We start from the raw sequence: 26,660 nt of genomic DNA on the forward strand, positions 1-26,660 counted from the left end.
GACTCTCCAGCATCTGCAGTCGTCATTTTCATGTCAATGACAGACAGTCGATCAATCCATTGGGACTGTAACGATTTTTGACTATGATTCTGCGAGAAGGAGCAAAATTCTTTGGTTTCTGTTTCAGTACGCTTTCAGCATCAGTGGAGCTGGATGAGAGACGCTACTGTGGCAGCGCATTGAATGTGCAGCCTGTCACAATTATACAGCCTGGAAAGAGGAATTCACGGCAGGGAGGGTTTGTACATGCGTTTGTGTGCAGCTGAAGCTTTGGCCATGGAGAAACCAGAGGAATCTCGCCCCATGGAGAAACCGTGGAAGTGTGGTGACTGCGGGAAAGGCTTCAGTGTCCCATCTGCCCTGGAAATTCATCAGCGCAGTCACACCAGGGAGAGGCCGTTCTCCTGCCCAGAGTGTGGGAAGGGATTTATCCGCTCTTGCCACCTGCTGGACCACCGCCGAGTCCACACTGGGGAGAGACCATTCACCTGCCCCGAGTGCGGGAACAGCTTCACCCACTCCTCCCACTTGCTGGCGCACCAGCTTGTCCACACCGGGGAGAGGCCATTCCCCTGCTCTGATTGTGGGAAGGCCTTCAGCAAATCCTCTGACCTGCTGAAGCACCAGTGGGTCCACACAGGGGAGAGGCCATTCAGTTGCCCCGAGTGCGGGAAGGCCTTTAGCGATTCCTCTGCCCTGCTGAGGCACCAGTGGGTCCACACAGGCAAGAAGCCGTTCCCCTGCCCTGAATGTGGGAAGGGCTTCAGCAGTTCCTCCTCCCTGCTGACACACCAGCGGGTCCACACTGGGGAGAGGCCATTTGCCTGCCCTGAGTGTGGGAAGAATTTTCCCCAGCCCTCCCAACTGCTGACCCACCGGCGGGTCCATACCGGGGAGAAGCCATTCTCCTGCTCAGTGTGCGGGTAGGGCTTTGCGGTCTCCTCTAACTTCGTGGCCCACCAGCAGTTCCACACGGGGGAAAGGCCCTTCAGCTGTCGCGAGTGCGGGAAGGCTTTCAGCAATTCCTCCCACCTGCTGAGGCATCAGCGGGTCCACACAGGGGAGAAGCCGTTCTCCTGCCCAGAGTGCGAGAAACGCTTTAACCACTCCTCCCACCTTCTGACCCACCAGCGGGTCCACATGGGAGAGTGGCCGTTCTACTGTCCTGAGTGCAGGAAGGGCTTCAGCAATTCTTCTGCTCTGCTGACCCACCAGCGGGTCCATAGAGGAGAGAGGCCATTCAGCTGCCCTGAGTGTGGCAAGAGGTTCACATTTTCCAGGAACTTGCGAAGACACCAGCAGGGGCACCAGTGCTCCCAACAATCGGATACTGCAAGTGACGCTACTGTGGATTAAACCTTGTGCCCCACTCTGACAATGGGTGCAGTGGGAAAGTTGGTGGGCTTTTAAAAAAATGTCTGGACTGCACACTGCCTCACACCCCCAAGTGCAACTCTAAAGTGGCTCGGGGCGACATGGTGGCTCAGTGGTTAGCACAGCTGCCTCATAGAGCCATGGATTCGGGTTTGAATCTAGTGTTTGATTCTCCCGTGTCTGCATGGGTTTCCTCCGGGTGTTCCGCTTTTGCTCCCACAATACAAAGATGTACAAGTTAGGGTGAGTTAGCCTAGCTAAATTGTCCATAGTGTTCAGGGATGTGTAAGTGTGGTGCAGTAGTCAGGGGTAAATGTAGACTGGTCAAAAGTGTGGTGCTGGAAAAGCATAGCAGGTCAGGCAGCATCTGAGGCGCAGGAGGATCGACGTTTTGGGCATAAGTCCTTCATCAGGATTCTCCTGGTCTTCGGATGCTGCCTGATCTGCTGTGCTTTTCCAGCACCACATTCTTGACTCTGATCTCCAGCATCTGCAGTCCTCACTTTCTCCAAGTAAATGTAAAGTAACAGGGTTAAGAGAATAGGTCTGGGTGGGTAACTATACGGAGGGTTGATGTTGCCTTTTTGGTCCCAAAGGTCTGTTTACATTCTGTAGGGATTCTGTGATTCCATAAACTTTGCTTCCAGTGGGCGACATTACTCGGAGTCTGGGACTGCACGTTGCTAAGAATCCGCAGAAACCTTAGACCACAAGAGCACTGGAGCAGACATGAGGCCATTCAGCCCATTGAGTCTGCTCCACCATTTGTTAGAAACAAAAAATAATTGCGGTTGCTGGAATCCAAAGTTGGCAAGCAGGAGGCTGGGAGAACGCAGCAAGCCAGGTAGCATTCGGAGGTGAAGTTAGCATTTCGGGTATTAACCCTCGTTCAGGACTGAAGAAGGGTTCTTCCGAAAACATTGACTTCTGTATCAGAAACAATTTACCAGGATGTTGCCGGGGGTTGGAGGGTTTGAGCTGCAGGGAGAGGCTATTTGGCTGGGTGAGAGATTTAAAAGGGACGTAAGGGGCAATGTTTTCACGCAGAGGGTAGTGCATGTATGGAATGAGTTTCCAGAGAAAGTGGAGGCTGGTACAATTATACCACTGAGAGGGCATCTGGTTTCGGACATGAACAGGAACGGTTCAGAAAGATAATGGGCCAAATACTGACAAATGGAATCAAATTAATTTAGGATGTCTTGTCAGCGTTGATGAGTTGGACTGAAGGGTCTGTTTCCGTGCTGTACATCTATGTCTACCGGTCCTGATGTAAGTTTTAAAATTGAGTCCAAGTAACTTTGAATAGTTCAGTCTTGTTGAACTCACCTCTTGAAAGGTTTCAAGTGAATCCCTCCAAGTGATACTGTTTAAAAATGCCGAGTTGGACAAAATATCCCATTAAGTTCGACACAAACCCACAGCTGAAGATATCAGAAATCACACAACACCAGCTTAGAGACCAACAGGTTTATTTGAAATTACAAGCTTTAGAAGCATTGCTCCTTCTTCAATGCTGCTGCTTCATCACTTCACCGACAAAGGAGCAGTGCTCTGAAATCTTGAGTTCAAATAAACCTGTTGGACTCTAACCTGGTGCCATTTGACTTCTGACCTTGTCCAGCCCAATCCAACACCAGCACTTCCACATCAGAGTTGACTAATGAGATTGGATTTTATTCAGTGTGATTAAGTGAGATGCTCATCTGAAAACTCAAAACTGTTGGAGAGACAAAGAGACACGAGTCAGTGCTACAGCACGGAGACAGGCCCATCGGCCCAAACTGGTCCATGCCGACCAAAATGTCCATCAACAGTAACCCCATTTCCCTGCACTTGGCCACTATCCTTCTCAGCCTTTCCTCTCCATGTGTTTGACCAAATGTCTTTTAAATGTTGTTAATGTACCGACCTCAACCACTTCCACTGGCAGCTCATTCCATACACAAGCCACACACTAAAATTTTTGCCCCACATATTTTTTCAATCACTCCCCTCTGACCAGGTTTGTATTATCTGTTTGGAGATGTAGGAGTAAAACTTCACAATAAAAGATTAATACAGCCTTTATTCATGACTCATGATTAAACACACTTTCTCCATTTACAGCTGTAATTGAGAGGCTTCTCTGAATTAGTTGACATGTTTGTAACAAGTTGTGAAACATGAAAGGGTTCTGAAAAGATTTACAAAGATACTGCCAGGGTTGGAGGGTTTGAGCTGTTGCAAGAGGCTGAAATAGCCCCAGTCTATTTTCCCTGGAGGGTCAGAGGCTGGGGGGTGACCTTACAGACTGTTTCGCTGTAGAAGTGTTTCAGAAAAAAAAAATCTCAAACCTTTTTCCGATTGTTGCCTTTGCCAACATCTGGCCATGAGTGAAGTCCCTTAGCCCAGTCGAATCGGACCCTCTGCCTTTTACAACCTCTCTTGGGAAAAAAAATCAAGATGACATCTTCTTAAAGGAGTAACATCATCACAACAGAGAGCACACAAACAGAAACATTTCTATCACAAGGTTGTACAGTTAACAGGCCAAGATAATGACTTTTCAATTTAGCCAATCAATTTAAATCCGGTCCTTTGGCTACCAATATCTATTAAATTTAAATGTGATGGTTTTGACAACAGAGGACCGATCCTATTGTAAAAACTCAATATGGCATCAAGGGTATAAAAGAAGGGGACAGTTGGACAGAACCCCAGAGCTAACTCCCCATTGCTAGAGCTAAGAGTCCTCAGCACTAGAGAGAGACATCAGCTCTGACAGTCAGCTGTGAATGAGACAGCATCATTTACAAAAAAACCAGAAGAGCAGGAATTGCAGGAGGCATTCCTGACAAAAGATTCAATAGAAGGATGCTTAGAATATTCTGGAAGATGTAATCTGAGAGACTAAATTCTATTTCTTGTTGTTTTAGTGGGTCTTGTATTTATTGGAACAGCATATGACAAAAATCCTGTTTCATGCCAGAATCGTCAGTAGTTCGAAGGGATTTATTAGGTTTGTTAATAGTTTAGTTCAGTTGTTCACCATTCAAGTTGGATATGTAAATTGTTTTTTGTTGATTTTTAAAGTGTCAGGGATTTATTTTTATTTAAGACTAGAGCAGATGACACTACTTTTCACACTAATTTTCCGATTATAGGGCAATGCACTCCTCTATTGGTGTTTCGGTTTGAGATCTCAGAGAGGGGAGGGGATTCAGCATTCGTTTTATAACAGTATTGACGTGCCGTCCTGCTGAATGCAAAGGAGTCATTATTAATCCTAGCCTCTCACTCGGATTGTGGGTGAATCGCTTTAATTTGAATACTGACTCAGAAACTGCACAGACAACCAACTGTTGAATCATAATTTACACTTTATTGTAAGTAGGAACCAAAATATAAAACCCCTCAAGTAAGCAAGTTCACCCTCACCACCCAAATCTTGGCTATCACCCAAATGTTGGCGGAATTTAACATTGTTTCTACCAACAGTGCCCATCTCCGGAAGTTTACAGGGGTCTGATGCAGGGTTGTTCTTCCAAGCACTGCAGCTGAAACGTTCTGGAGTTGAATTCTGGTGGAGTTCCGTCACTTTCAGATTTGTGGTGTAACGTTTCTTTAGATTCTAACACCATCTCCCCACACTTCTGGAGACTTCAGGTCTGTAGCTTACCTTCTTATCCTTGAGGGTTTTCCACCTGTTTGAAACAGCCTGTCCTGCAATTAACCTCTTTACGCCAAGGTAAAAACAATGACTGCAGATGCTGGAAACCAGAGTCGAGATTAGAGTGGTGCTGGTAAAGCACAGCAGTTCAGACAGCATTCAAGGAGCAGGAAAAAATGACGTTTCGGGCAAAAGCCCTTCATCAGGAATACAGGATTCCTGATGAAGGGCTTTTGCCCGAAATGTTGATTTTCCTGCTCCTTGTATGCCCTTTACACCAAGGCCTTCCTTCTATAAGCAGAATTAATTGTCCTTTTGTCACAGTTATTAAACACCATTATCTCATCTGTCCAAAGAAACAGCTCATTGTTTTGCCTCCTCCTTCCCAGCGATAGTTAATGTATGTTATTTGTTAACTCCCTTGTAGCAGTTTCTCATTGGCCCTTTCGTTTCTTGGTCCAGAAAGCGTTATTGCTGACTCATGAAGTTATCAAAGTTCTGGAGTTTACAGGACCACACCACATTCCTGTCTGCCTCTTCCAGGAATAACGACTGTTCCTGAGATACTCGCAATTCCTGACATTCCTTGGTATCCCCAAATACAATCCACATGTCAGGAAATCACTAGTGCTGCCCTGACACCAGACAGTCACTGTTGGAACAGAAGGATTATGGGAAGAAAATACAGAAATCCGAAGTGCAAAGAGACTTGGGAGTTCAAGTCCAGGATTTTCTCAAAGTAAACTTGCAGGTTGAGTCAGTAGTTAGGAAGGCAAATGCAATAATCGCATTTATTTTGACAGGACTTGAATACAAAAGCAGGGATGTACTTCTGAGACTCTATAAGGCTCTAGTCAGGCCACATTTGCAGCATTGAGAGCAGTTTTGGGCCTCCTATTCGCAAGGATGTGCCCCAGGAGAATGTTCAGAGGAGGTTCACGAGAATGGTCCCAGGAATGAAACGTTTAACATATGAGGAACTTTTGAGGACTCTGGGACTATATGAAGTTTAGAAGGATGAGGGGGGTTACAATTGAAACCTACAGGATATTGAACGGCCTGGACAGAGTGGATGTTGGGAAGATGTTTCCATTGTTAGGACAAAGTAGGACCCGAGAGTACAGCCTTAAGAAGAAAAGGAAGACCCTTTAGTTGGGAGATAAGGAAAACCTTCTTCAGCCAGAGAGTGGTGTATCTATGGAATTCACAGCCACAGAAGGCTGTGGAGGCCAGGTCATTGAGCAGATTTAAGATGGAGACAGAAATGTTCTTGAGTATCAAGGGGATCAAGGGTTCCGGGACGAATGGGCTTGAGAAAGTTAACAGCCACGATTGAATGGTGGAGTCGACTCAATGGGATGAATGGCCTAATTTCAGCTCCTATTGTCTTATGATATGCTGATGTGTGGAGGGGTGATGAGTGGGCAAAGAGATGAAGTGGGAGTAGAATTAAGGGGAAGCTGGATACAGCCACAAGGGAGAAAGAAATACAAGAACTGTACAATAAATGACAGAACTCTTAGGAGCACTGGCATGCAGAGGGATCTGGAAGTGGAAACAGAGGTGGGTATGGTGGTCAAGAAGGCACATAGGACGCTTGCCTTTCCTGGGTGTGAGAGTTGGCAAGTTACATTACAGCTATTTATTTCAACCACATTCGGAATATTGTATGCAGTTCTGGTCACCACGCTATCAGAAGGACGTGGATGCTCTGGGAGAGGGTGCTATAGTCAAGGGCTAATGTTGCGTAATAGGAGTAGGTGAATAAGTCTGTCAGTTACTCTTCAGAGGGTCAGTGTGCACATGTTGCGCCGAATGGTCTTTTCCACACTCGGGATTCTATGTTACTCAGAGGTTTTTTTATTCCCCAGGGTGAAAAGAACAACAACAAAAGGGCACAGGTTCAAGGCAAGAGGAGGGCAGTCTACGGGAGAAGTGGAGGGGAAGGTTTTTCACACAGAGGGGTGATGGGTGGTGGAAGGAGGCACCTTAGCAACGTTTAAGGTGTATCTTGATAGACACATGAACGCGAGATGAACAGAAGGATAGAAACCGCACATGAGCAATAAATAGCAGGTCCAAGTGAGGATTAAGAATTGGCACAGGATTGACGGGGGTGCCTAAACCAAATAAGAATGGCTTGTGACTGTGTTGTACTGATACAGGTTTTCCCCACTATGCAAAAGTGGAGCGTTCCTATGAAACCTTTCATAAGGCAAAATAGCGTAAAGCGAAGAAGCAATGAACATTAATTCATTTATATCGTATATACTCAAGTAATAGTCAAATTTTTGACTACTTTTTAAGGTTAAATTTAGGGGGTCGACTGTTACTTGGATACTACTTGAGGGGCTGAAATTCATGCCTGTCAAGATTCATACCGTATCATAAGCAGAAGCTCAACTGATGAACAAAGCAAAAAAAATTATGGTAATTCTGAAAACTGAGTGGAACATACAGACAACGGACTGGAAGACAGGAACAGAGCCGAACAACCGACAGACTGCAGAGCTGGAGTGGAACATGACGGCCATCACACTGACTCACAAACATGGGTCTGTTGTCTATGAAGAACTAGGGTCGACTTTTACATGATCAGACTACTTTTCACAACACTTGCAAGAAAAAGAAATCAAACACGTCCAATTCGCCATGCATGGAGAACAGGAAATAAAGTAGAGAATTTAAAAAAAGAGAGATTTCCAGCATTCATACACAACTATACATGTGCACATGTCCATTTAAATACTGGGTAGGTTGATTCTTTGGAAGATGACAATCGCAAAGAAATGAAGCGCTTCAACAAAATGCTGGATTTGGTAGAAAGATTAATTAGTACCCTCACTCCCCTCCCTCCACAGCCAAATCATCACTGGGCAAGACAAAACCCCAGGATCTAAATAACATACCTACATACACACACAATCCTACCCATTTTACGTGCAATTACCTCAAATCACATTTATAAAACATAACCATAGGGGTTTACACAGGCTCTCGTTCACAATATTGCCTGTGACCTTCTACAGCGCTGTAAAGTGCTGTAAATCCCATGATGACAGTATTTCATAACCAATGTGTTAAATAACATTGTATATTTTATTAAAAAAAGATATCTATATATTAAACACAATTTAACATCGGAACAGTTCAGTCAGATGGTACAGCCTGCCCTCCGACATGGATTAGAGAAGGTGTATGGAGGATTAGATGGTGATTCTAATAGAAATTATGTTTGTTTTAGGAATGGGAGTGATTGTGGCTCCAGGCTAATGGCGATCCGCCTTATCCCCCGGGTTCCCCCTCAGCCCAGCCCGGTACCTGGTAGAGTGAAGCCGCGGGTAGCTCCAGGCTCACGGTCCAGCACAGCACCGAGTGCAGCCTCTCCTCCAGCTTGTGTTCCGCCGGACTTTACCCCCCGCCGCCGCTCCTCCACCTCCCGCCGCCGAGGAAGCCGCGGGCGCCGGCTCTCTCTCCTCCACCGCCGACATTTTTAATTTGTTTTCTCGTTCACCCCGTAACCGTCACCTCCCCCTTCCCGGGCCCCGGGAATTATACACAAATAAACAATAAACCCCACCGGGGACTGTCTCCTTTTCTTCACAACTTTTGTTTGAAAAGTTCCGGCTTTAATTTGAAATGTATTTTAAAGGTATTTTCTGAGGTAAACGGTGCCTGTCTGCCCCCCTCCCTCCGTCAGAAACCGCCCGCTGAGTCGATGAAAAAACCGCAGCCTCGCGCCGCCATCTTTGTTTTTCTTCTTTCCGTCTCCTCCTTCAGTGACGCGCGTCATCCACGCTCCGCCCAATCAGAGCGCACCTTACTCCACCTGACCAATGGCGACCGGCGCTGGTTGTTATTGACAGAGTTTGTGTCCAAATGCCAATTTGGGATAAAAAGACGGGAGTCACGATTTCTTTTCCCTGTGGTTGCACTTCTCATTCTCCTTGCTTTTCTCCTCCCCAGGGGAGGGGAATCCCAAACTAGAGGGCACAGGTTTAGGGTGAGAGGGGAAAAATTTAAAAGGGTCCCATGGATTAGAAAAAAAAGTGTGAAAGTTAGTTCACCTCAAGAAAAGCCCCCTCTTACGACCTGAACAAAATAGATTGTTCACAGCCTATTACTCACTAAACAAGAAGGATGTTGTGAAACTTAAAAGAGTTCAGAAATTATTTATAAGAATGTTGCTAGGGTTGGAGGGTTTGAGCTACAGGGAGAGGCTGAATTAGCTGGGGCCGTTTTCACTGGAGCACCGGAAGCTGACGGGTGATCTTATGGAGGATTATAAGATCACGACAGGCATGGATAGGTCAAAAAGATAAGGTTTTTTTCCTGGGGTGGAGGAGTCCAGTACAAGTGGGCATTAGTTTTTGGGTGAGAGGGGAAAGATTTAAAAGGGCCCCAAGGGGCAACTTTTTCACATATAGGTTGGTGTGTGAACTGAATGAGCTGCCAGAGAAAATGGTGAAGACTGGTACAAATACAACATTTAAAAGAAATCTGGATAAGTATATGAATAGGAAGTTTTAGAGGGATATGGACAAAGTCCGAGCAAACAGGACTAGATTAATTTGGCTATCTGGTCAGCACATACTGAAGGATTGTTTTTGTGCTGTACAACTCAATGGTTCTATTTCTACAGAGCCAGAACCAATTTCACAAGACTCGGAATAGACCATTCGCCCCTTACACACTGTCCTCAACTGTGGCCTAACTGAGCATATTTCAATTCGTAGTGCTATGTAATGAGCCAGACTTTATAAAAATATCTTAAAGCAAAGGAACACTTAGGAGTTATAATATGGTAGAGTTCAGTGTGCAGTTTGAAAGAGAGAAGGCAAAATTGGATGTTACACTTCAATAAAGGTAATTACAAGGGCAATGAGAGAGGAACGGACAAAAATTTGTTGGAAGTAGAGCCTAGTGGGGAAGACAGTAGAGTAACAACGGCAGGAATTTCTGGGTGTAATTGAGGACACAGTACAGAGGTTCATCCTCCCCAAAAAAGAAAGATTATCGGGGGGAGGGCAGTGAAGAAGATAGCTATGGCTGACAAAGGAAGTCAGGAAATGTATCAATGAAAAAAAGAGAACCTACAAAGTGGCCAAGACCACTGGGAAATCAGATGCCTGGGAAGACAACAAAAACAAACAGAAGATAACAGAGAGAAATAAGGAATGAGAGGATCAAATATGAAGGTAAGCGGACCAGTAATGTTAGAAATGATAGTAAAAGTTTTTTTGCAATACATAAGAAACAAACCAGAGGCAAAAGTAGAAATTAGGCCGTTCCAAATTGATGCAGGAAGATAGTGATGGGCAATAAGGAAATAGCTGAAGAACTTAATAAATACTTTGTATCAGTTTTCACAGTGGAAGACATGAGTAATATCCGAACAATTAAGGAGAGTTAAGGGGCAGAGTTGAGTATGGTAGCCATTACAAAAGAGAAAGTGCTAGAAAAGCTAAAAGGTCTAAAGATTGAGAAATCTCCTGGTTCTGATAGCTACATCCTGGCGTTCTGCGGGAGGTGGCTGAAGAATTCGCAGAGGCGTTGGTTGTAATCTTTCAAAAGTCACTGGAGTCAGGGAAAGTCCCAGGCAATTGAAAAATCACTGTCGTAAGTCCTTTGTTCAAGAAAGGATCAAGACAAAAGATGGAAAATTATACACCGATTAGCCTAACCTCAGTTGTAGATAAAATTCTAGAATCCATCGTAAAGGATGAAATTTCTAAATTCTTGGAATTGCATGGTTGGATTAAAATAAGTCAGCATGGATTTAGTCAGTGGAGGTCGTGCCTGACAAACCTGTTAGAATTCTTTGAAGAACATAGAACATAGAAGAATACAGCGCAGTACAGGCCCTTCGGCCCTCAATGTTGCGCCGATCCAAGCCCACCTAACCTACACTAGCCCACTATCCTCCATATGCCTATCCAATTCCCGCTTAAATGCCCATAATGAGGGAGTCCACCACTGCTACTGGCAGGGCATTCCATGAACTCACGACTCGCTGAGTAAAGAACCTACCCCTAACATCTGTCCTATACCTACCCCCCCTTAATTTAAAGCTATGCCCCCTTGTAATAGCTGACTCCATACGTGGAAAAGGATTCTCACTGTCGACCCTATCCAAACCCCTAATCATCTTGTACACCTCTATCAAGTCACCCCTAAACCTTCTTTTCTCCAATGAAAACAATCCCAAGTGCCTCAGCCTTTCCTCATACGATCTTTCTACCATACCAGGCAACATCCTGGTAAACCTCCTCTGCACCCGTTCCAGTGCCTCCACATCCTTCCTATAGTATGGCGACCAAAACTGCACACAATACTCCAGATGCAGCCGCACCAGAGTCTTATACAACTGCAACATGACCTCAGGACTCCGGAACTCAATTCCTCTACCAATAAAAGCCAGTACGCCATATGCCTTCTTCACCGCACTATTTACCTGGGTGGCAACTGTGGTGAAAGGGTTAAAATTGTGTCCCAATACATGTGTGAATCTAACCGAAAATGGAAGGTGTCGCTTAGTCCCGTGTGAATCTTATTATACACCTTCCCGTGTGAATCTTCCTATCTGTATGTAACCAGAATGGAATGTGTTTTTTAGCCTTGCTCTGCTGTTCACATGCATGTTTATATCTGGACAAGAGTATATCAGCTGGAAAAGTCTCCAGTTCGGTAGAGTCTGCTCCGGGGTTGCGTTTAACCGCCGAGCGTGGGTTGTTGGCAACCGCTCTACGAGAACTGACGGCTTCCAGTTCCGGTAACACGTAGAGTGAGTATAAACCAGACCCGTTGTAAGTACGAGACTGGTTGTGGCGACACTGCGGGGAATAAAACACTTATATTCTAGCAGACTCGCCTCTTGGCTGTTTGTTCTGTGTCAGACTACTTTCCTGCGAGCCTGGTCCTTGACCTTGAGAATTTTTTAAAACATTTTGGCGTAGCCGGCAGGATCAATCGCAATTGAGGAAAGATTTTGATACAGAACAATGTTTTGGAAAAAGGCTAAGAAACCAGAGGAACAAACTGTGGAGGTCCCGACCGTCCCGGGATGGCATGGGCCGTGGCATGGCGTGGCAGTTTGTTTGAGAAATGGTGGGGGGCGACCGGAGGACTGGGAGGCCGAGGGCGTAGGAACCCCAGGGTCGCTGCTGTCCACCCTTGAGAGGATCCCAGTCCTGCCGAAGAACCCATTGCCTGGGGTACAGCGGAGGATGTGGGCCTGTGCGGCGGCTTGTAGACAACAGTCAGACAAGCGCCAAAAAGCTGAAGCAGAATTAGCCCTCCTGAAACATGAGCAGGGACTCAGTTCGGGAGATGCCTCTATGTTGAGGCAGGAAATTATGAAGTTAAAAGCTGAATTGACAGCATTAACTGAACTAGCAGGACGAACTATTATGTATCTGTCTGCTAAGAAACGGAAAGAGAAAAGGAAGGTCCCTCGAACCCCGGACCCGGTACAAGTACGGGCGTTTGTAGCCCAGTTAAATAACGGGGATCGGTGGGATATCGATCATTGGGATGGGAACATTTGGGGAGATTCAGATGATCAGTACGAAGAGGACCCACCCGTACTCCAAGCTAAACCAGTGGTTAGGAGAAAGCAGGTTCAGAGACGTCTCCCAGTGCAACGGGAGGTAATGTTAGATGAGGAAGGAAACCCTATACGGAATGAACAAGGGGAGGCAATTATGCATGAATTACCGCGGGCTCAGCCTCCCGCAGAATTCTCTGAATTAACGGAAGACTTCACTACCGATGAGGTGCTGTTTATCACCCAGAAAACCCGACGTAATCCTGGGGAGCCGTTAGAGCTATGGCTAATTCGGCTCCTCGAGGAAGGGGGGCAACAAGTGCAGGTAGACTATCAGGATGCTCCCAAGTTTGGTGGATTAGCAAAGGATGCTGCCATAGACCTGGGGTACCGCAGACAAGCCAAGGATATGGTAATAGATCGCAGTATGGGGACCCTATTTGGGATGTATGCCAGGGCAGTGGCCGAACAGTATCCCTTCCCGTCCGATTGGCCCCCCTTGGAAGGAACTTGGACAACGATTAAGGAAGGGGTTCAGAGGCTAACCCGTTTGTGTGTGCGGGATGCCCTGTTGCTGGGAGTGCTGGACGAGGTAGATAACACAAATGTTAGTAGACAGACTAGAGACCACCTAGTGAAGACTGCCCCCCCCCCATTATAAACCACTGTTATTAACCATAATGTTGAGTGGACGGGGAGAAACCCTAGGAGTTGCCCGTAGTATGATGAGGGAGATGGGTGGTTTGGGGGATTGGGGACCCACAACCCGTGCTTCTCAGGGGGGCACGGAGGGGCGTCGCCCTGAGGCTCGGGCAGGGGGAAAAGTAAACCCTAATCAAGGAATTAACCAAGGCCCCTCACGGCGTGCTTTGTGGCAAGCTTTGATACGGGCGCAGGTCCCAGCATCGGAGATTGATGGCCTACCTACACCGGAATTAAAAGACTTATGCAGACGAAAGGGACTGAAGGTGTCCCGGGTAGAGACGGAGTCCCGACCCACTATGGAAGACCTAGTGGAATTACTAACACAAAAATGTCAGACACGGGGTCCGGTTGTTAATGAGCCTCGAAGGGGTAGAACTTCCACTTCCCAGCGGTGGGAATCCTCGGAGGACGAGGAGGTACGGCCTCCCCTCCGAGAGTGTTATAAAGTGGATAGGCGTGGCCGGAAACCTAGTAAGAAAGGCAAGAACAAAGAAGGGCGAGGCAAACGTCTTTACCCAGTGCTGTCTGGGGAAGATGAATGGGAGGAACAATAGGAATCGGGCCAAGCCCCAAGGGTTTGCCCACGAACGAGCCAATGGTCAGCAGACGACATTCGACCTCATGTATCATTGACTATCTATTGGCGCAAATCCGTCCAAACCGTTATGGCTCTAGTGGACACAGGGGCGGAGGCCACCTTAATCTATGGGACGCCCCATAAGTTTAAAGGAACCCCAGTCACGCTGGTTGGGCTGGGAGGTAATCTGATTGAAGGAAAAACAGTACAATTGCCCCTAAAGATAGGTACAATGCCCATTAAAACTTATTCAATTATCATTACACCGGTTAGAGAATGGATCCTGGGAATGGACATTCTGGCCGGTTTAACACTTCACCTCCAACAAGGGAAGTTTGAATTTGGAATCACGAAAATGGCTTTGCGCTGTAGGACGGTGTTAGTGGGAAAGGTTAAAATGGACCCCTTCCCCATCCCGATCGCCGATCGCGTAATAAGTCTTAGACAGTATAGGATTCCCGGCGGACATAAAGAAATATCCGCCACAATTAAGGATTATTTGGAAGCGGGAGTGCTTAGGACATGCACCACGGCGTGGAATAACCCCTTATGGCCCGTACATAAAGCCGATGGGTCATGGCGGATGACGGTAGATTATCGGCAACTAAACCGTCACACTCCGGCCTTGACGGCAGCTGTCCCGGATGCCGTCACTATTATAGGACGAATCCAACATCATCCAGGGATGTGGTATGGAGTAATTGATTTGGCTAATGCCTTCTTCACAATTCCTATTCCCGAAGATAGGCAGGAACAGTTCGCATTCACTTGGGAGGGTAGACAATTCACGTTCACGCGATTGCCCCAAGGATATCTGTATAGCCCTACTATCTGCCACCGGATAGTTGCAGAACACTTGGCTGCCTTTAAAGTGCCTGACGAAGTGATGATCTCGCACTATATTGATGATATAATGATACAGGGGACAAGTCAGAAGCAGGTTCAGGAATTGCTGGACCAACTGGTTCAACATATGCGAGGATATGGGTGGGAGATCAACCCAGCCAAAATCCAGGGTCCCTCACAAACGGTAAAATTCTTAGGAATCGTGTGGAACAAGGGGGAAAGGGAAATCACTGCGAAAGCTAAAAATAAGATTCAGGTCTTTGCCGTCCCTCACACCCAGAAGGACGTGCAGCAATTTATTGGGTTATTCGGATTCTGGAGACAGCATATTCCCCATTTAGGACAAATTTTAAAACCTTTGTATCGAGTTACGAGGAAAAAGGCAGCGTTCGAATGGACGGAGGTCCATCAAACTGCATTTGAAATGGCCAAGCAAGCGATACAGCAAGCTGTATCCTTGGGAAAGATACAGTCAGGACCTGTAGAACTGCAAGTCTCAGCACAGGGGGATTATGCCAATTGGAGCTTATGGCAAAAACAGGAAAGAACCCGTAAGCCACTGGGATTTTGGTCCCGAAAATTACCCCCGGCAGGGGAACGGTATACCCCCTTTGAGAAACAGTTATTAGCATGCTACTGGGGCTTGGTGGAAACCGAAGCCCTGACCATTGGACATGAAGTGGTCATGAGAACAGCTATCCCTATTCTTCCGTGGGTACTTAGTGACCCCACTACCCACCGAATAGGAACTGCCCAAGAGAGCAGCATCATTAAATGGAAATGGTATGTGTCGGAGAGAGTGCGGACTGGACAGAAAAGAGTGTCAGTCCTACATGAGCAAGTGGCGGAGGTCCCTGAGGAAGGGGAAAAACGGTTTGAGGTGATTGAATACAAGGAATCACCCGTTAAGATGGGAAAACGGTATGATGAACTGACCCCGGATGAACAAGCCACGGCTTGGTTCGTAGATGGGTCAGCCCAATGGAAAGCGGGACAGCGTAGATGGAAAGCTGCCGCCTTTAACCCAAAACAAGGCACTACCCTAGAAGAATTAGGGGAGGGAAAAAGTAGTCAGTGGGCAGAATTAAAAGCAGTGCATATGGTAGTCATGCAAGCAGGGGTCATGGGAGTTTGTTTGTTCTCTGACTCGTGGTCAGTGGTTAACGGCATGACACAATGGATGCCAACTTGGCAGGCCAATCAGTGGATGATCCAGAATAGGGAAGTATGGGGTAAACAGTTATGGGAAGATATATGGGAGAAAGCTCAATACCTGGTCATATACATCACCCACGTAGATGCCCATACATCTCGAAATGATGTGGAAGCTCTACATAACCGATATGTGGATGGTATCGTCCGAACCATGATGGTGCAAAGGGGCACCTCAGTGGACCTAGCTAGATGGGCACACCTTAAGGCTGGGCACTGGGGAGTGCAAGGAACCTTGCAATGGGCTCGAGACCGAGGAATAGATCTTATGGTAGATGATGTTAAGACTGCAGTAAACCAGTGTGAGCAGTGTCAACATCAGCGGCAGGGAGTGCCCCAACACATGATGGGACATATCCATCGGGGGGATGGTCCGGGACAGAGCTGGCAAATGGACTTTGTGGGTCCCTTACCCTCCTCACAAGGATGTAACCACATATGTACAGCTGTGGACACTATGTCTGGGGTTTTGGTAGCCCATCCCTGTCGTCACAACAATCAACAGGCTACCTTGCGATGTTTAGATTTGATTGAACAATTTTATGGATTGCCCATACAGGTCCAGAGTGACAATGGCTCCCATTTCACAGGAAGGGCGGTAAAGCAGTGGTGTCACGATAACCACGTGGAATGGGTTTATCATGTACCCTATCACCCACAAGCTGCGGGACTTATAGAACGAATGAATGGGCTTCTGAAGTCCTCACTACGAAAAGCAGGAGGTTGCAATGACTTAACGGGTTGGAGGAAGCAACTAATTCGGGTGGTGAAACAAATTAATAACCGCCCATTAGGAAATGGGGTAACACCCTTGAATAGGATGATACGAGTATGTGATACCCCAAAGACTCAGGCTATTAAAATGTGGAAATTCGCTGAGGAAGCTGATATTCCCGTAAGGGCCACGCCGGCTTCGGCTGGACTGGACCTACGAGCACTAACTGCCCAGACTTTGATCCAACAGAAACCTACGGTGATTAAGACCGGGTTAGGATTGATTTGTCCCCCTGGAACCTATGGGCATATCCTCCCGCGGTCGGGACTGTCACTAAAGGGGATTGATGTGATGGCAGGCGTAATTGACGCAGACTACCAAGGGGAGTTGGGGGTGATCCTGGTCAACATCACCGCTGAACCTTACGTGATACAGAAGGGGGACAGAATAGCGCAATTGGTCATTAAGCCATGTAACCTTACAACGGTGGAAGAGACGGGAGCTCCCGTTACGGTTACTGAGCGTGGGACGGGGGGATTTGGGTCTACTGACACTAAGGGGGCCAAGGTATGGGTGCGCCAGACGACCGGCCCCCCCAGGCCGGCCGAAATCATAGCACAGGGGAAGGACAGTCTGGTCACCATTATGTACCCCGGGGACCCGACCTGGACAAACGTCCCGGCGAACCAGTGCTACTTACGTGAGACCTAAATAATGTTGTAATTGCTATGCACCCGCAGGCTGGCCCTCCGCCTTGAACATGGGGTGGTCATGGGGATTGCGACTCCTATTGGCGATGTTCGCGATCGGATGGCCACTCCAGGGCATCGGTATCACGGCCTGGACGCTGGTACCGGTCGCCCGCCATGAGGTGCGGTGGGAGGCCAGTAGCCAGCGACGGACGCAGGACAATTTTACATGTGAACCCGGTCAGCAGTGCGTTGTTCTGACTCTCACCAGCGACTGTCAATTGTACACGTGTGCACAGTGCTACATGCGCCGGGATGGGGAAAAATATGACATATCGTTCATACCGCCTAATTGCACCCTGGTGGTAAATGCCCAAGTCAAGACGTGTTTGTGGGACCGACGCACCCAGACATGCGGGACAACGGGGACTCATTGGAGCGTCACAGCTCGGGGGGAAGATCTGTGGCTGCGCAATGCCACCGATATTCGGAATCGTCATCGATTCATGTGGTTAATAATGGTACTACCCTCGACGAACGCCCCGTCTGAGGCGTTATTAAACCCCACGCGGGGCGGGCCAGCCACGGGGGGCGTGCGGTCGCATCGAACACAGTTGGCCCCTATTATGTCAACTTGTCAACAGATGGCCCGGGCGGTACTGCACACTGATGTTCATTGGCGGGTACAGTTGCCCCTCATACCCGAGTGTCATACCAAGAGGCGGCGACGAGCGTGGTACGACACCCTGCTGGGAGGCGCAGGAACTGTTATGGGTATCTCGAATGCCATTGACTCTGAGGTGACCCGTACTAAATTATCTAACACGGGACAGGCCACCTCACAAGGACTACATACTATTGGAAGGTGGATGCCATCCGTAATGATGACTCAAGGAGAGACAGCTGAAATAATGATACGATCTCTGCAATGGGAACTGGATGTCTGGGGTGCCACTCAGGAACTGTTTGAGAACATTACGGCTCAGTTAAATTGGACTGCCTGTCATGTTCAAATGTTGCATGCTCAAATACAGAAAGAACGCTTTTTGCGTGTGGTAACATCCCCCAATGTACAGGCGTGGAGGGGACTATGGAATGTATCTGAGAAATTGTGGATGATAACCCATCCAGAGCGAACATGGTGTAACGCAACTATGTGTAACGGATACTTTGTTACCATGAATGTAACCCACACTGTTACGGTCTGTCGATATTATGTATTACCAGTGATTACATCTTCTGGATATTATTTTCTGAAGACAAGGGGACAGTGGTTTAGCCCAGATACCAATATTACCTATGATCTGTCCGCTTGTGAACAGACTGATCAGGGGAAAACTTGCCTACTGATGGACAGGTATCGGGACCCTTGCTTGACTAAGGGAACGGCCCTGTGCGAATGGACTGTTGAGACTCCAAGGGACATGATGTGGCAGATTGGGCCACACACGCTCTGTGTGGCTACCAATAATCCACATCCTATGCTTCCCTCAGCACCGTTCTCGGGATGCCTCTCAAATGTCTATCAGTGGCACTGGCAGAATCACACCTATTTGTTGACCACTTATAGCAGTGCTCGCCACTTTACCAAGGTGCAGTGGAAAGTGCTGATGAATCCTTGGAACATTTCCCTGGATCGGTTTAAGCGAGCATTGGACCGATCCGAGGAGCTTAAGCAGATATTACGAAAGCATCAAACCATGTCACCAAGGTTACGGTGTCTACCTTTATACATGGACAGGAGGTAGTACATGCTGCCCGTGTAATGGACGTGGAGTCAGCTCATCATTGGTGGGACATATTGAGTGGTATGTCCTCCACTGCGGGGACATTCCTGTTCCCACCCTTGTCGATCCTGGTAGCGGTCCTGGTGATTTTAACATGCTGTAATGTCCTGACTTGCTTGTATATTTGGCGTGTACGTAGGCGCTTGTTAGAAAGAATACATATGGGCATAATGTAACACATGTATTGGGCCAAGCAGTGGAATGTGGTGTAAAATTATGTCCCAATACATGTGTGAATCATTATGCAACACATGTATTGGGCCAAGCAGTGGAATGTGGTGAAAGGGTTAAAATTGTGTCCCAATACATGTGTGAATCTAACCGAAAATGGAAGGTGTCGCTTAGTCCCGTGTGAATCTTATTATACACCTTCCCGTGTGAATCTTCCTATCTGTATGTAACCAGAATGGAATGTGTTTTTTAGCCTTGCTCTGCTGTTCACATGCATGTTTATATCTGGACAAGAGTATATCAGCTGGAAAAGTCTCCAGTTCGGTAGAGTCTGCTCCGGGGTTGCGTTTAACCGCCGAGCGTGGGTTGTTGGCAACCGCTCTACGAGAACTGACGGCGTCCAGTTCCGGTAACACGTAGAGTGAGTATAAACCAGACCCGTTGTAAGTACGAGACTGGTTGTGGCGACACTGCGGGGAATAAAACACTTATATTCTAGCAGACTCGCCTCTTGGCTGTTTGTTCTGTGTCAGACTACTTTCCTGCGAGCCTGGTCCTTGACCTTGAGAATTTTTTAAAACAGCAACTTTCAAAGATTTGTCTACATGGACACCAAGATCCCTCTGCTCATCCACACTACCAAGTATCCGACCGTTAGCCCAGTACCCCATCTTTTTATTACTCTTACCAAAGTGAATCACCTCACACTTAGCTACATTGAACTCCATTTGCCACCTTTCTGCCCAGTTCTGCAGCTTATCTATATCCCGCTGTAACCTGCCACATCCTTCCTCACTGTCTACAACTCCTCCGACTTTCGTATCATCCGCAAACTTGCTCACCCAACCTTCTAACCCCTCCTCCAGGTCATTTATAAAAATGACAAACAGCAATGGTCCCAAAACAGATACTTGCGGAACACCGCTAGTGACGGCACTCCAAGATGACCCTTTGCCATCAACTACTACCCTCTGTCTTCTTCCAGCCAGCCAACTCCTAATCCAAACCTCCAACTCACCCTCAATGCCATACCTCCGTATTTTTTGCAGTAGTCTACCATGGGGAACCTTATCAAACGCCTTACTAAAATCCATATACACCACAGCTACTGCTTTCCCCTCGTCCACCTCCTTAGTCACCTTCTCAAAGAATTCAATAAGGTTTGTGAGGCACGACCTGCCCTTCAGAAAACCATGCTGACTATCCTTGATCACATTATTCCTATCCAGATGTTCATAAATCCTATCCCTTACAATTCTCTCTAAGATTTTGCCCACAACAGAAGTGAGACTCACCGGCCTATAGTTACTAGGGTTATCCCTACTCCCCTTCTTGAACAAGGGAACCACATTTGCTAGCCTCCAATCTTCTGGCACTACTCCTGTAGACACTGAGGACATAAAAATCAAGGCCAATGGCTCTGCAATCTCCTCCCTTGCTTCCCAGAGAATCCTAGGATAAATGCCATCAGGCCCAGGGGACTTATCTATTTTCACCCTTTCCAGAATTTCCAACACCTCTTTCCTACATACCTCAAAGCCATCCATTCTACTTAATTGTGACTCAGTACTCACATTGACAACAATGTCCTGTTCCTGATTGAATACTGACGAAAAGTATTCATTCAGTGTCTCCCCAATCTCTTCAGCCTCCACACGCAACTTCCCACTACTATCCTTGACTGGACCTATTCCTACCCTAGTCATTCTTTTATTCCTGACATACCTATAGAAAGCCTTAGGGTTTTCCCTAATCCTACCAACTAAGGACCTTTCATGTCCCCTCCTTGCTGCTCTTAGCTCTCTCTTCAGGTCCTTCCTGGCTACCTTATAACTCTCAATCGCCCCAATTGAACCTTCACGCCTCATCTTTACATAGGCCGCCCTCTTCCATTTAACAAGGGATTCCAATTCCTTATTAAACCACGGCTCCCTCACACGACCCTTTCCTCCCTGCCTGACGGGTACATACTTATCAAGGACACTCAATAGTTGCTCCTTGAACAAGCTCCACATATCAATTACACCCTTGCCTTGAAGCTTACTTTTCCAAGCCACACATCCTAAGTCATGCCTCACAGCATCATAATTTCCCTGCCCCCAGCTATAACTCTTGCCCTGTAGTGCACACTTATCCCTCTCCATCACTAGAGTAAAAGTCACCGAATTGTGGTCACTGTCCCCAAAGTGCTCACCTACCTCTAATTCTAACACCTGGCCTGGTTCATTACCAAGAACCAAATACAGTATGGCCTCACCTCTTGTTGGCCTATCTACATATTGTGTCAGGAAACCCTCCTGCACACATTGGACAAACACTGACCCATCTAACGAACTTGAGCTATAGCTTTCCCAATCAATATCAGGAAAGTTAAAGTCCCCCATAACAACCACCCTATTACTTTCACTCTTCTCTTGAATCATCCTCGCAATCCTTTCTTCTACGTTTCTAGGACTATTAGGAGGCCTGTAAAAATCTCCTAACAGGGTGAGCTCACCTTTCCAATTCCTAACCTCAGCCCAAACTACCTCAGATGGCGAGTCTTCATCCATCGTCCTTTCCACAGCTGTAATACTATCTTTGACAAGCAATGCCACACCTCCCCCTCTTTTACCCCCACCTCTGACCCTACTAAAACATTTAAACCCTGGGACCTGCAACAGCCAATCCTGTCCCTGTTCTACCCATGTCTCCGTAATAGCCACAACATCGAAGTCCCAGGTACCAACCCACGCTGCAAGTTCACCTACCTTATTTCGTATACTTCTTGCATTGAAGTATACACACTTCAAACCACTTTCCTGTTTATAGGCACCCTCCTTTGAAATTGATGCCATGTTCCTAACCTCCCTACACTCCAGGTCCTGCACCCTAAAGCTACAGTCTGGGTTCCCATGCCCCTGCAGAGTTAGTTTAAACCCCCCCCCCCCGCCAAGAGCACTAGCAAACCTCCCACCAAGGATACTGGTGCCCCTCAGGTTCAGGTGCAGACTATCCTGTTTATAGAGGACCCACCTTCCCCTGAAAGAACCCCAGTTATCCAAATACTGGAATCCCTCCCTCCTGCACCATCCCTGTAGCCACGCATTTAACTGTTCTCTCTCCCTATTCCTCGACTCTCTATCACGTGGCACGGGTAACAAACCAAAGACAACAACTCTATTCGTTCTAACTCTGAGCTTCCAACCTAGCTCCTGCGCGCTTTTAAACGGAAAAAAACCTACCCGGCTGCCCCTCCAGTCTTCGTCACTTCCCTCTGCTGCTCCCGCTCTTTCTGTAAAGAGAGAAAAAAACACCGCTGCCCGCTACCGGTAAGTAATTTTAAAACAAACTGTCTTACCTTAGCTGCTGCTCGCACTCAAAGTGACCGTTGGCGTCGAAGGGTGAGTATTTATACTCACTGCTTTCCTTCCCGGCTGCCCCTCCGGTCTTCGTCACTTCCCCCTGCTGCTCCCATTCTTTCTGTAAAGAGAGAAAAAAACACTGCTGCCCGCTACCGGTAAGTAATTTTAAAACAAACTGTCTTACCTTAGCTGCTGCTCGCACTCAAAGTGACCGTTGGCGTCGAAGGGTGAGTATTTATACTCACTGCTTTCCTTTCCGGCTGCCCCTCCGGTCTTCGTCACTTCCCCTGCTACTCCCGCTCTTTCTGTAAAGAGAGAAAAAAACACCGCTGCCCGCTACCGGTAAGTAATTTTAAAACAAACTGTCTTACCTTAGCTGCTGCTCGCACTCAAAGAGTTAACAAGTAGGTTAGACTTGGAAAACCCAGTGGATGTCACCTACCTAGATTTCCAAAAGGCCTTTGATAAGGTGCCTCATGGGAAGCTGCTGAGTAAGGTGAGGGCCCATGGTGTTTGAGGTGAGCTACTGGCATGGATTGAGCATTGGCTTCCTGACAGAAGGCAGAGAGTTGGGATAAAAGGTTCTTTTTCAGAATGGCAGCCGGTGACAAGTGGTATCCCGCAGGGCTCAGTGTTGGGGCTGCAGCTGTTCACTTTATATATTAATGATCTGGATAAAGGGACTGGGGGCATTCCCACGAAGTTCGCTGATGATACAAAGTTAGGCAGACAGGCATGTAGTTCTGAGGAGGTTGGGAGGCTGCAGAAAGATTTGGACAGTTTAGGAGAGTGGTCCAGGAAATGGCTGATGAAATTCAATGCATGCAAATGTGAGGTCTTGCACTTTGAAAAAAAGAAACAGGCATGGACTATTTTCTAAACAGTGAGAAAATTCATAAAGCCAAAGTACAAAGGGATCTGGGACTGTTAGTCTAAAGGTTGACTTGCAGATTGAGTCAGTGGTTAAGAAAGCAATGTAATGTTGTCATTTATCTTAAGAGGGTTGGAATGTAAAAGCAGCGATGTGCTACTGAGACTTTATAAAGCTCTGGTTCGGCCCCATTTCGAATACTGTGTCCAATTTTCGGCTCCACACCTGAGGAAGGACACAGTGGCACTGGAGCATGTCCAGCAGAGATTCACACGATGATCCCTGATATCGTAGGCCTAACATACAATGAACAGCTGAGGATCCTGGAATTATATTCATTAGAGTTTAGAAGGTCGAGGGGAGATCTATTAGAAACTTACAAGATAGTGCATGGCTTAGAAAGAGTGGATGCTGGTAAGTTTTTTTCCATTAGTTGGGGAGACTTGCACCCATGGACACAGCCTGATAATTAGAGGGGGTCAATTTAGAATGCAAGTGATGAACATTTCTTCAGACTGAGTGGTGGGCCTGTGGAATTCATTGCCATGGAGTGCAGTGGAGACCAGGACATTAAATGTCTTCAAGGCAGAGATTGATAAATTCTTGGTATCGCAAGGAATCTTGGTATCTCTATGGGAAGAGTATGGTAAGTGGAGTTGAAATGCCCGTCAGGCATGATTAAATGGCGGAGTGGACTTATGGCCTTACTTCCACTCCTGTGTCTTAAGGTCTTAAGGAAGAGCTCTTTGCTATTCACCTTCCCGCCACTCCTAATGATTTTATAGATCTTAGTAAGGTCACCCCTCAACCCCCTACACTCTAATGAACCCCAACCTTTCCTTATACCTCAAACCCTCCAGTCCTGGCAAAATCCTGGTAAATCTTTACGGAACCGTCTCTAATAGTATTCTTCCAATTACAGAGCCACCAGAACTGTACTCAGTACCCAGAAAGTGGCCATACCAACATCCTGTACAACCTCAACATGATATCCGAACTCCTACACTCAATGATGTGAGCAGTGAAGGCAATGGTGCTAAATGCCTTCTTTACCATCCATGAGGTGAGGGAGGAAGAAGAGTGTGCTGGAGCCAAGGTGGAGGAGGAACAGAAGATGCAAATCTGGGTTGGAGCTACAATGAGGAGTATTGCATGTGCTGTACTTGTACTGGTTGCATTTATTTGTGGGACTCAGGAGCATTTTAAAAATAAAAACAGAAACGATTTCAACCACTGCCCCATCCCAATCTATCCTACCGTCACTCCTCATTCGGGTAATTCAGATACAATAGTGTCCAGGGATGTGCAGGTTAGGTGCATTAGTCAGGGGTAAATGTAGAGCAATAGGGAAATGAGTGTGGGTGGATTACCCTTGGGAGAGTTGATGTGGAGTCTTTGGGCTGAATGGCCTATTCCACACTGTGGGTATTCTTTGATAGGTTGGTAATTTTGCAAACTGTGCAGGGAAGTGCAGGCCAGCCGTCCGTAGCAGGCGCGGTGGGGGTTTCTGCTGCCTGCCTCGCCCCGCCCACTGTCTTGGCCCAAACCCTTTGTCTCGCTCCATCTCCCAAACCTTCGGCCTGCCTCTGCCTGCCGATCCATTGATGACATCACAACGCAGACCCTCCCTCTAGCTAACTCTTCATCCTGCGAAAAGAGACGGGGGAAAATCTGTTCACTTGTAGCAACTGGATTGAATCCAGCGGGGGATGGGGGGGCGGAGGGAAATTTGTTCAGTTGCAGCAACAGGATTGAATCCGGGGATGGGTGGGGGGGGAGAGAAGAGATCTGTTCACTTGTCGCAACTGGATTGAATTCAGGAAGGGACCAAACTCTGGTACGTCTCTTAATTACCTGGGTGGGGAGAGACGGAAGAATAGTGTCTGAGGGGTGACCTTGTAGACTTACATAAGATTAATTTATAAGACTAATCCGCAATCTAGTTTTGATCAATACGCCGTATCAGTTGCATGACACTGTGATAATTTGCTATAAAATCTGTGTCTGATGATTCTGCTCCGCAGCTACCTGATGAAGGAGCAGCGCTTCAAAAGCTAGTGCTTCCAAATAAACCAGTTGGACTTTAACCTGGTGTTGTGTGATTTTTAACTTTATCCACCCCAGTCCAACACCAGCTCCTCCACATCATTTCTAGTGAACCCAGCCCAGACTTCCTGGTGCTGCCAGTAAACGTTACAATGGCATGATGCAATGCCTGCGCTCTTGAAAAATTTACCATTTCTAACGATACCAGCTACTCATTCACTGCTCCTTCTGATATACGACATTGGAGACTTAGTGCAGGAGGCTGAAAGAAATGAGCAGCTTTAAAACAAAAACCTCTTGGAGCTCAAAGCTTTCAATGAGAACCTGAACCCAGCTGTAAGTTCAGGTGACCTCTATTGTGACCCAACTTTGTTACAGCTTCAGATCCCCTCCAGGAAAATCGCGTACAAAAAATAGTTATTTAAAAAAAAACAGCTCAAGGTCAAAGGGCACACACTCCACTACGTACTCACCCCACCTTTCTTTAATATTGCTCACCACTGAGTTGTCCCTTTGTAATTGGATCCTTAGTACAGCCTCAACCTATAGGAAGTATTTCCTCACACAGCAATTTCAACCCATATCCTGTATCCAAGTAAGTTTCTCCCTGCTCATTTGCCAGTTTGGGGCAGTGCAGAGTCAACCACATTACTTTGGGTTGGAGTCACGTGTAGGCCAGATGAGTAAAGGATGCAGCTGGGACAACTGAGTGAATCCATTCCCACAACGGCAGCATCCTTCCCCAAAAATGATGTAAGTGAATCAGATAGGAGTTTCTCTAGGCCCATCCCCCTGAAAATTGTTTCATCGTTAGATTCGGAACTCCATATTTCTAACCGAATTCTAATTCCGCCATCTGCAGCGGCAGGATTTGAACCTGGGAATCCCCGGAACTTGGTTAATGACACTCAGCCGTCGCTCCTTCAATCACCCTGCGACAGCATGTGAACTCGCTGGTGCCTCCGCAGGTGGGAGGAACGGGTGAAGCCCTTCCTGCACTCAGGGCAACTGAAGGGCGTCTCCCTGGTATGGACCTGCTGGTGCCTCTGCACGTTGCCCACCTGAATGAATTCCTTCCCGCACTCAGGGCAGCAGAAGGGCCTCTCCTCCTCGTGGACCCACTTT

The 26,660-nt window shown here is 47.2% G+C and overlaps 1 pseudogene; it reads left to right on the plus strand.

The window, feature by feature from the left end:
• The first annotated feature begins 246 nt into the window (after positions 1 to 246).
• LOC148143798 (uncharacterized) lies at positions 247 to 1,724 on the plus strand (annotated as a pseudogene).
• The last annotated feature ends 24,936 nt before the right edge of the window (positions 1,725 to 26,660 follow it).

The sequence above is a fragment of the Chiloscyllium plagiosum genome, unplaced genomic scaffold (assembly GCF_037043375.1).
Source record: "Chiloscyllium plagiosum isolate Xiang-an unplaced genomic scaffold, Cpla_swu_hap1 HiC_scaffold_27, whole genome shotgun sequence".
NCBI lineage: Eukaryota > Metazoa > Chordata > Chondrichthyes > Orectolobiformes > Hemiscylliidae > Chiloscyllium > Chiloscyllium plagiosum.